The sequence below is a fragment of the Cavia porcellus genome, unplaced genomic scaffold, assembly GCF_034190915.1.
Source record: "Cavia porcellus strain 051 isolate PalLab524CR breed Dunkin Hartley unplaced genomic scaffold, mCavPor4.1 scaffold_2, whole genome shotgun sequence".
In the NCBI taxonomy this organism is placed as follows: domain Eukaryota; kingdom Metazoa; phylum Chordata; class Mammalia; order Rodentia; family Caviidae; genus Cavia; species Cavia porcellus.
Window position 1 is genome coordinate 120,105,462 of NW_026947485.1, and position 11,200 is coordinate 120,116,661.

At 39.2% G+C, this 11,200-nt stretch overlaps 1 protein-coding gene across 7 annotated transcripts in view; it reads left to right on the plus strand.

Annotated features, from left to right (window-relative positions):
* Xrcc4 (X-ray repair cross complementing 4) overlaps positions 1-11,200 on the plus strand; it is a 259,434-nt gene that overhangs the window by 36,268 nt on the left and 211,966 nt on the right. The gene's annotated exons all lie outside the window — the stretch shown is intronic.

Sequence of the window (11,200 nt, forward strand, 5' to 3'; positions counted from 1 at the left end):
ATGCACTTGAGTTTTGAAGAGATTTTATTTTTATATATTCTGGATACAGATACATGACAGTCATGACTTTGGAATACCTTTTTCCAGTTTGTGGGAGCAGAGAGAAAATTTTGAAGCAGTTTAATTTAACTTAATTTTGAAGCAGTTAATTTTTTTCTTTTATGAATTATGCTTTCAAGAATATTGTCTAATAACATTTACATAACACAAATCACAGAGGCTTCCCCCTATGCTTTTATGTATAAGTTTTATAGCTTTAGCTTTTATATTTAATAAAATCTGTAATGTATTTTGGGTTGATTTTAATATATGGTGTAAGTATGGATTGAAACTGATCTGTTTACATGTGGCGGTTTTTTCATATAGCTATTCAGTTATTCCATTTCTTAAACTCACTAAATTTGCCTTGGACTTTGTTGAAAATAAACTGAGTATTTTATACAATTTGTAATCAAACTAAGTACTTGTTTACATTTAAAAAATCGTTAGAGTAAAAGATATGCTGTTATTAATGCCCCTCAAAATCCTCCTGTTTGCTTCAGACACACTTTCCCCATCAGGCTTTTCCTTTCTGAGTCCTCCTCCCTGAGCGTCTTTACACAGGTGGTGAGCAGGACTGCTTTCCCCTAAAGTCAAGATTACCATGAAAGGGAAACGTTTGAATGGTTTCAGTCACTGGGGCAGTCACCACCGTGGGCTGCCTATCAGTGCCAGCCGGATCAAGCCAGTTCATGGCATTACATTTTATATATTCATGCTTCTTGTCTACTGCTTGTAAAGCGTTAAAATCTACAACTGCCAAAATGTACTGTTCGTTTCTCTGTAAAGTAATTCGAGGTATCGCTTCAGTGTTGTTGAACCTTTTTATTAGGTTGAAAACATCACCCTTTTGTGAATTGGCCTTTGCCTGACCCTTTATTAAATGATCCTCTGAGTTCATTGATGGAACCTTTGCAGAAGAATCTTTTTTTTTTTTTGGCATGGAGCATGGTGCCTTTGAGAGCCTTCCAGTTAGTTGCATCAATTGTAGTTTGTTTTTATTTCATAAGAACAGTCCTTTGTATGAGTGGCACACTCAGTCGATTTTCTCACTGGAAAGAATTTGGTTGTGTCAGAATCCTGACTGTGACAGGGCTGCTCCGATTGTTCATGTGTAGCTTTTATTATCAAATAAGTTTTCCTTTCTGTGCTACAGGGGTTGGCAGACCGCGTCCGTGGCTTGGGCTCCCGCCTTGGTAAATGAAATTTTATTAGAATACATGCGTGGCCTGTTGTGCATGTATTGTCGCTTCATGCTTTGTGCTGTGGTGCACATGTGAGTAGTTGCGTCAGAGACATTATGGAGTGCAGTGAGCAAATTACCGAACCCTGCCCTCTCATTAAGTATTTAGGATTCTCAAGGCTGGGTTTTGTGATACGTGTTTTACTTCATAAGAAACCGTGACACTGTCCCTAGTGGTTGTGCAGCATTTTATATTCCAGAAATATATAAAACCAATTGCATTCTCATCGTCCTTGGTATCGCTGGTGTTTTTATTGTAGCCATTCTGCTGGGTTGTCATGGTATTTGTTGTGGTCTGTTTTCTGCTGTTATAACAGAATCATGGAGACTGAGTGATTTATGAAGATCTGAAAGGTATTTTCTGACAATGCTGAAGGCTCAGAAATCTAAAATCAAGGCATTAGCAGCTTCTTCACTGCCTCTGAGCATGGAAGGAGGAGAAGGGCCCCGCTGCCTCCATCAGCCCCTGCAGAAGGGCATCGAATCCATTCTCAGAGGGAGGACCCTGGAGTGCTTGTCTCTAAAGTGTCTGCCTCTGCATACCGTCACATCAATGGCTCCTAGAAGCTGGAAATCTGGGAAGGAAAGCTTTTAAAAGACAGTACCTTGGCTTCTTTCTGCAGTACTGGGACTTGAACCCAGGGCCTTCACACTGAACCTCTTGTTTTATTTTTGAGGCAGGGTCTCATTGATCCACTAAGTTAACCATGCTGGACTTGAACTTGTAGTCCTCCTGCCTCAGCTTTTCATAGTGAGCAGTTTCTTATTACAGCTTTGGCTTTCATTGACCTTCTCCTAGCAGCTAAGGGCCCTGAAAGACTTTTCATGTATGTGTTTTGCAATCTATAAATCCTACTTGTTGAAGTGTCTGTTCAAATCTTTTTTTTTTTTTTTACCCGTTTTTGGTAGTTGTTATTTTTGCTTTTCTTTGTTGCGATGATAATTTGCAAATACGAACTTCCGGTCTGTTCTGGTCTGCTTTAAACTGGTCTGAGTTTTCACCTAACGTCATATAAGTATGCTTTATTCCATTTCTAAATTGTGCCATTTCAAGCTCTTCTTGAAGTGCATTATGACTGTAGTGATTATTTGCTTCACAATTGCTTTTGTTTGCAGTGTGGCTTGCAATCAGAAGGATTTGGCAAAATTCTGTTTTTGTTTGCAAACTGCATCAGGTAGGCAATGTGACCACCTTTTCCAAAACAGTAGATCAAATTAAGCTCATGAACCAAGGTCCCAGTGTACCATCATCTTAAATATGTCATTCCAACCTTGATAGCATGCATAAACTTAATGTAATCACAAGTTCAAAAAGTAGGGCTTGCTTGGGTGTCCCTCGACCTCAGACCAGCCCTGTGAGATGTTAGCTGTTTATTATTGCTGTATGGTTTGTGGAACATATATACTGGTGGATCCAGAGCTTCCAATAGTAAATGATTTTTCATTCAAAACTGAAAGCATCCAAATCAAGGAATTATTGTGAAAGCATATTTTAATGGTTGTCTGTTTAAAAGATGTTCCATTGTAATAATTAAAGGCTGATTCCTTTATTTGTGCAACTCCTGTTGTGACTGTGGTATTTTGCTGCACAAGTGATTTGGCAGCCACCCACTAGTACAGATATCCTTACAAGGACTGGCACAAGAAGAGGGAATTATAGAGACCTTTTCTGGCTTGTGACAGCTCTTGATCACTATGTGAATTGACAGGTAGTACCTATTTTTAAAAAGTGTTTTACTTTTAGACCTAAAGGAAAGTAAAGAAAATTGGAGAAAATATTAGAGAATGTGTGCGCGTGCGTGTGGCGGGGTGGGGGGGGGCAAGAGAGAATGCCTTATCCTTCCAGAAATCCTCACTTACCTCCTCTGTTCTGATCTATTTTCTCCTTTCCTGGCACTCCTGTAGGACTTCTGAAGTCCAGGATTAGAGTCCCAGTGAAGGTTGTTCAGCAGTAGCAGCTGCCGGAGGTCCTGGACCTCCTACCTGTTACACATCCTCCTGAACCGTGCGAAATCACCTGAGTTCCTCATAGTGAGGAGAGTCACTCTGTGCCCTGCGCTGTGCTGGAGCTGCAGGTACGGCTGGTGATTTTATGCAGGAGGCCCTGTTTTCACTTTGGTATTTTTTGGGTGAGGAAGCTGACGCTTTGCCATGTTAACAGGTCCCAAGCCAAATAGCCAGGGAGTGGCGGGGCTGGGGTTGAAAGCAGTTGGCATGACTTTGAAGCATGGAGGGCCAATTACCACGTGCCATACCATGTCTGTGCATTTGTGTGTTGTTGGTGCGCTCAAATGTTTGTTACGTAGGTCTTTTAAATTCCATGGCTTCCAGGGAGAAGCGCCTTGTACTTGAAGAAGTCAGCATTAATTCTATTCACACAGGCCAAGGGAACCCATTTTATGGATGGCAGGATGTAGACATCTCATGGGCTCTTTGCATTATTTCTAAATTGTCATCAGAGATTGCAGCTGTAATTTTATTTTTAAGTTCTGTTCGATGTTATTACAATTTCCTTTGGAGAAATTATTTATTAGTAAATTATTTTTTGCAGTATAGGGAATTGAACCCAGAGACTTACCTATGCTGGCAAGTGCTTATGGTACAGTTGGCCAGCAGAGAATTCTGTCAGCTTTACTTTGTCCAAAATGCCTTTATTTTGCCTTCAGTCTTGAAAGACCTTTGCACTGGACACAGTACACTGGATTAACATTTGTTTGCGTGATTCTGGGACTTCAGTGTGTTGGCTTCCTGCATTTTCATCTCTATTCTTCTTCCTGAGCAGTTAGCACTTCCTTGCTTAGCGTTCCCCTGGTTTATCTTCTCCTCTTTGACATTCACCAAATTGGTCATGATGTGCTTGGAGGTGGACTAAAAATGTCACTTTGTAGACTTTGAAGACAGACCTTCTTGAATCTGTAAACTTGTATGTTTTACCAAAATTGTAAAATTCTCAGCTACTTTTTTTCCAGAGTTGTTTTTTCTCCATTCTCTTTTCTTGCTTTTCTTTTTATAGGTTTTAGATAATCTTTCTTTCCGTTCTTCAAATTGTATAATCTGCTTTGCTTGTTCTTTAAGTTTATTATGTCCTTTCACTTCAATCTTTGATTTAAAATATTCATATATTTTCATTTCTAATATTTCCATTTGATTCTTGCTCATAGTTTTTATTTCTCCCCAGAGATTTTCTACATTTTGATTTGTTATCACATTTTAATCTTTGACCTTTGTTAACTATAATTCTAACTGACTTAAAATCCTTTTCTGCTAATTCCAACATTTGGATAAATCCATGTCACTCTCCATTGCTTATCTGTTCTCCTCAGTGTATTTTTATTTCATTTGTTAAGAGCATTTAGATTTTATACTGGATATTATAAGTGATACATTTTAGAGACTATATTATGTTAGAGGCATTTGAAAAGTTGTCACACAAATATATATATATATAATTTTTCCTGTTTGATTTTTTCCAAGTCTGATAATTTGAGCCTGATAATTTAAATTCTGTCTGCTGTGTGGTGGGGATTAGCTGAAAATTCAGGTCAGTTCGGTCTCCCTCAGCAGGATGCCTTGAAGTCTGTCTCATTGGTACCTGGCTGAGGGTTAGCCAGAGACCTGAACTGTTTGTCTGTGGAGTGGGGAGCTTCCTTTATCTGGCTCTGCTCTTTCTAAATTGCTGCCTCACTTTCCACATGCTATGATTTTCTTGGGAATGTGTCCTCTGATTTTTGAGAAGTGTAAGACTTTTCCTGTGAAATTTTAGCTGCCCTGTGTGGGAGAGGTTGGGCTCATCCCTCAGTTAAAAGCCCTAAGGCGGGACATGTTGTTTGGGATTCTGGGCATTGGAGTTTTGCCTTGAGGTTAGCGTGATCCCCTGTGGAGAGCATCCCTGTAGAAACCCCGGCCCAGGCTGAAGCAGAGGTCCAGAGTAGCTTCTGAGCTCTCCTGCCCTGAGGCCTCAGGGCTTTGCAATGTATGTTAGCAGGAGTGTGTTTATACTGCTAAACTCTCTGCTTCTTCAGAAGTTGGTATTCTGACCTGCTTGCTTAGAAGCAGTCTTTGTGCTGTCCTAGTTTATGTCTTGTCTGATTAAAGTCATGCCTGTATTTGAAAAGTAGAACATTCCCAGGGAAAATAAGCAGCTGGTATTGACACTGAAAAGAGTTTTATGAAATGAAAGTAAGCAAAGGGCCAGTTAGGCTGAACTTCAGGAAAAAGTATCTAATGGTGAGATTTGTGAGACTAAACAATCTGGCAGCGAAACAGTCTGAGCTGTTTCAAACTCAATTGGAAGAGTCAGGGGAAAACAAGTAATAGGCTGGGTCATGCCTTGGCTGATGGATAGGTCGTATGATCTCATAGCCACCTTTCCAGTGGCCGATTGCCTGTGGGTAATAGCAGGAAGGCCCTGTAGGTTTTGTATCATCAGTGAAATGTCTCAGTTGGAGTGGGAAAATGGATTTCTCTAAGAAGCTTGTAGCTGATAACACAAATTCCTCTGGAGGAGAAGGAACTATATGACACATTCGTTTCTATATGGTCTTTGTGAAATTCCACGATGACAGGGATTTGGTCTTGGGCGTTGTTGTATTCCAGCGCCCGGTCTAGTGCCTGGCACACACACACAAGCATTCAGCAAGCATTTGCTGTACTTCACTATAGAGTGACACGCTTTCCAAGTAGAGGTCCTGTATTGAAAGTGACAGATGTGGGGGTGCTTGCTATTATTGTTCATATTCTTCTGTTTCATTTTCTCAGTCCAGTAGCCTGAATTTAAGAAGTTCACTTTTTTGTAATTTCAGCCACAGGAAATATAAAAAATGATTTAACTTTATCTTGACTATGAATTTACTGCAAGAAAAAGAATATCAGAAATCCTTATTGGAGGAGAGAACATTAAACACAGTTTTTAATTATACTGAGTCCAAAGTCAGGGCATCCTGACTTTGAGTCCTGGCTGCAATTACTTGTTTTTACTACTTTTGACAACTTCCTTAACCTGTCTGAATCTCAGTGTCATAATCATTATCTTCAAAAAGTGTGGATACAATCAACCTAAATATTAATCAGTAGATGAATGAAGATATCTATACCTGTACCTATATCTACATCTCTCTCTCTCTCTCTCTCTCTCTCTCTCTCTCTATATATATATATATATATATATATATATATATTTCTTTTCCACTGCATAAAAAAGACCTTTTCTGCACAGTAGACTAACACTAACACTAAGTGCTGTAAGAAACAGAAATTCTTTATTCATAGTCACATGGATTTGCCTGGAGACCTTTCAGTTCCTGGGTTCCTCGCAATGACCTTGCACAGAGGGAGAAATACTGGCTGACACTAGTTGACCTTAGAGAAGCAGAGAGCAGAATGATTACCAAGGTTTGGGCAGTGGAGGCATTTGAAGAGTTGATTAGAAGATGCAAAATTTCAGTGAGGTAGAAAATTAAAAAGATCAGTTGCACACCATATTGTCTGTAATTAATAATGTACATTATATTCTTAAAAATCCTTAAGACAAATTTTACCAGCACTCACTGTAAAGTAGGATGAGAGGCCATGTGTGTGTTCATTTCCTCGATGTAGCCATTCTACAGTATTTGCATATTTTAAAAAATTGCACTGTAAATGTAAGTAGGGATAATTTTTATGAATTGAAAATAAATTGATTTAAAAGGTATCATCACCGATGTCTGTTTAGCATGGCAAGAGTGATTTTAAAGTGAGACTACTGTGTGAAATAATGTAGCCTCATACCAGACACACAGTGGGTCAGTGGTGGTGAATCCCGGAAGCCTGCTGCCGCCAGCTGGCAATGATCCCTGGAGGCTCTAAAGCATTCACCATCACTACCTAGGTCCTCAGGGAAAGACGCCTGCCCTGGAGGCTGTTACTCCATTCATTTCTATCTTCTATGTAGCTTCTTGTTTTTGCTTTAGATATAACATGGGACCTGTTATTTGCTCAATCACCTGGCACACTTTCGGTTATGAAAAGAGGGTTTGATTTCATTCAAGACTTTGTCCTTGTATCGGTTCTTGCTGGTTAGAGGAGCTTCTAGTGCTGTTTTCTAATTACATGGGGCTACTTCCTGGCTCAAGGGAAGGCGTGGTCTAATGAACCAGATGTGACATCATCAGCCAGCTGCTCATAGCTCAACTTTTTTTTGTCTTTTTGAGACAGGGTCTCGCTATGTAGTTGAGGCTGGCTTTGAACTCACTTTGTAGCCCAGGCTGGTCTCAAACTCGCAACAATGCTCCTGCCTCAGCCTCCCAAGTGCTGAGATTACAGGTGTGAGCCACCATGCCCCGCAGTAGCTCAACTTTTAATGTATGAGAATACAATACTCTGTTCTCTAAAGCTAATTCTTCTCTAGTATCTGCTCTCTGTAACACTATGTTCAGTATTTTCCTTGAATTTGTGAGGGTTAAAGTATGAAAAAGAGAATGAATTTTTCTGGACTAGCTTACTTAGGGCATTTTAATAATAAAAATGATAATAGTAGTGCAAGCAAAGGACGTAAGAAAATAGAAGAAGTTGTATCAAATGTTTCTGAAATGCAAAGGTGTACTTTTCTTACAGTTAACTGTACTACTTACACACCTACAAAGTAAAACGGTAGTTTATGACATTTTACTTTTGCAGCATTGTACAGTGATAGCAGTAGCCAGAATAAGCACTTTATCAGAATACTGTTTTGCTTTAAATATCAAATCCTATCTGGCTTGTTAATGTGACCATAGTGCTTTATATTTTCACTTTTTAACAGTTTCTACAACAAAGCACATGTTTATATTGTGCCCTTTGTAGTCTATCTGAGGAATCATGAAATGTGAAAAAAACTTTCTTATACATGGTATTCTGTTGTTCACAGAACTTATCTTGAGATCTTATTCTTTTCAATCAGGTACAGCAAGCCTGTTTTCAAATAACTTTACTATAATGAAATATGTTTCATTATCTTCTTATGTACAATTTTTTTATTTTTTGAGAGTTAGGAAATACATGTAATGCAAATATTTGTACATGCCATACTTTTGTTATATATTATACCTTAATAGCAGCATAATGATTGAAATAAACCTTAAAACAAAATGAATAACTCATTCAACCCAAAACTCCAAATATTCCTAGTATTCTTAATTGTAATTATTGCTTTCTTTTTTATCTTTTAAAGGAGTAATCACAGAAATTGCATTTCTATGTGACTCAGTATTTTAAAACATTCAGTCCTGATTTGAAATAGTATTTTGTCACAAAAGAAAGATTTAGCTCAGCAGTACAAGCGCCTGCCTGGCAGTGTAAGGTCATAAGTTTGATACCCGGTACCAAAAAAAAAGAATTAGAATTCTCTTGTTAGAACTCATTTATAAATGCACCGATATACTCACCCACTTAGCTGTTATCAGGGCAGTTGTAAATGCTCTGAATGGTAGCCCTCTTTCAGGGTTTTGGGTAGTAAAAACAGAGCATGTTATTTCTCTCCATTAAAATAACAGTTTGTTTGGTGTACTATGTTTAAACCAGCTGGGACACCACATTGGACCACCCAGGGAGAGCTGAGTGAGGGGTTAGTGAGCCTTGGCTGGATAATGCCTGCCACCTAAACAAATATCATTCACTGCCCATTCTGTTATTTAGTGCTTGATCTCAGTAAGTGACTACTTAGAAATTAATCTTTTCAAGTGGTCGAGTTACTGAAGTAGTATATTAAAATCTAAAAACAGTGGAAAGAAACTTCTTTAATACAAATTGAAAATCTAAATAATAATTGAGTCCTCTTAACAGTGACTAGATTATATTTTAAAAACTTCTAGTATGGTGTCATAATCATTTTAAACATTGCGCAAATAACTTCTTGTAAAATGTAATTATTCCTCATACACTATTTTATTTTCATTGCTGTCTCTATGGTTTACTATTACAGTGGAGTCTTTGAAAGTCTAAAAAGCAGTGTTTTTGATTTTATTGTGTATCCTTGAATTATGCCCACTTGCAGCAGTCTATCATAGCGAAGTCAGTCCATTACTTTTCCGGGTAAGCTCCTTGGTGCTAAAAGCTTCTTAAGCATGGTGGGGTAGGTCAGGATTTGAATGGCAGTGTAACTGTGTGGTCTGATGATATATTGTCTGAGTAGCCGGGGTCACTTGGAGTACAGACTGTTTCCCAAGCAATTTAACTGACTGCTCAATTAAGGAGAAAAGACTATCCAAGGCAAGGTACCGCATTCAGTGGTCACAGAAAGTGTAGGTGCAGTATAGACGGCCCTGTGTAAATATTAACTACTCATTGTGAGTATTGAGCACTTACTGAAGGCTCAGCATGAGCACTACACACACACACACACACACACACACACACACACACACACACACACCCCGGTACCTGCATCCCCCCTATACCAAACATCTTTGCCTTGGTGGAGGCTGAACAATGAATGAAGCTGTTGGACTTACATGCTCTGACGTTGATTTATTGTGACTGGAATTGTTATTTCCACAATAAAGATACCACTAATCATCCAGGATAGCACAGAATGTTTAACGATTCAGAATATAGATCTTAGTTGATTCAGAGCTTGTGGTTTTGAAAATAGTTTTAAAATAAGATTTATTTACAATGAAAACAAACACCATTATGTAAACATAAGCATAGCGCACTTTGTGACTCTTTGCATGTGGTCCTCAGAGCAGAGCGGTGGGGTTAGAGGAAATGAGTTGGTATAGATGGCAGTGGATCGCTTTACAACTCCAATGTCCGCCTGAGTTGGACTGAATGTCTCAGCCAGTGCCTAAGGTACAGTGTAAGTGCAGACACGGTTACCCTTCAGAGTTGCTGGCATCGCCAGCAGGTGTGGCACAGGCTGTCTGCAGGAGGCCTGGCAAGGTGGTTTTGCCTCTAGTGAGAGCAGACATTGCTGTTTCCTGTGCTGATCACCAAATGAAAACTGTTAGCTGCACCCTGAGTGCTGTGGTGTATCAGGATGAATTAGCGTTATGCAGCTCCACAAGGACTGATGTAAAAAGTAGTCAAAGTGATAAATGCTGGCAAGGGTGTGGAGAAACTAACCCACTTGTGTTGGTGGAAATGTAGATTGTCACAACCCTTTTGGAAAACAGTGTGGCATGTTCTTACACTTAACTTGCACCTAGCAGTGGTACAAGGGTTTTTATCCCAAACAGATGAAAACTGTATTAACAAAAACTACAGTGTTGTGATCACAGCAGCTCATTCTTTTTATTTTTTTTTTTTTTTTTAAATTTTGGGAAAGGGTTGGGCTTCCTAAGTTGCCCAGGTAGGACTCAAACTTGAAATCTTTCTGCCTCAGGCTCAGGAGCCGGGACCTCAGGGTGTGCCACCATGCTTGGTGGCAGCCTCATTCTTGATACTGAAAACCTGGAAACAACTCAGATGTTCTTTAGTAGGTGAATGGGTGACAACCGGTGCATTTATGGAATGGGACTCAAAAATAAAAATGAACCCATTACTGATCATAAAACAACTTGTATGAAAGCCAGGTATGGTGCTGCATGTCTGTAATCCTAGCACTTAGGAGGCTGAGGCATGCAGCCTGGGCTACATAGTGAGACCTTGTCTCAAGAAAAACCAAACCAAACCAGCTTGTATGAATCTCAAGGAAATTTCACTCACTGAAGAAAAAAAAAAAAAGCCAATTCTGGAAGACTGCATGTACTGTAATTTCTTTATATGAAAATTCTCCAAATGACAGTATTATAAAGACAGCAAACATGTCAGTAGTGGGTGTGGTTAGGAATGCAGTCACAGGAGATACTCTTGTGCTGACACAGTGTGTTGCAGGCTGCAGGATGGATGTAGGAACCTACATGAGAGAAAAATACTGTTATTCTAGGAAATAGGAAATGAATGTATCTTTGGAAGCATGCTATT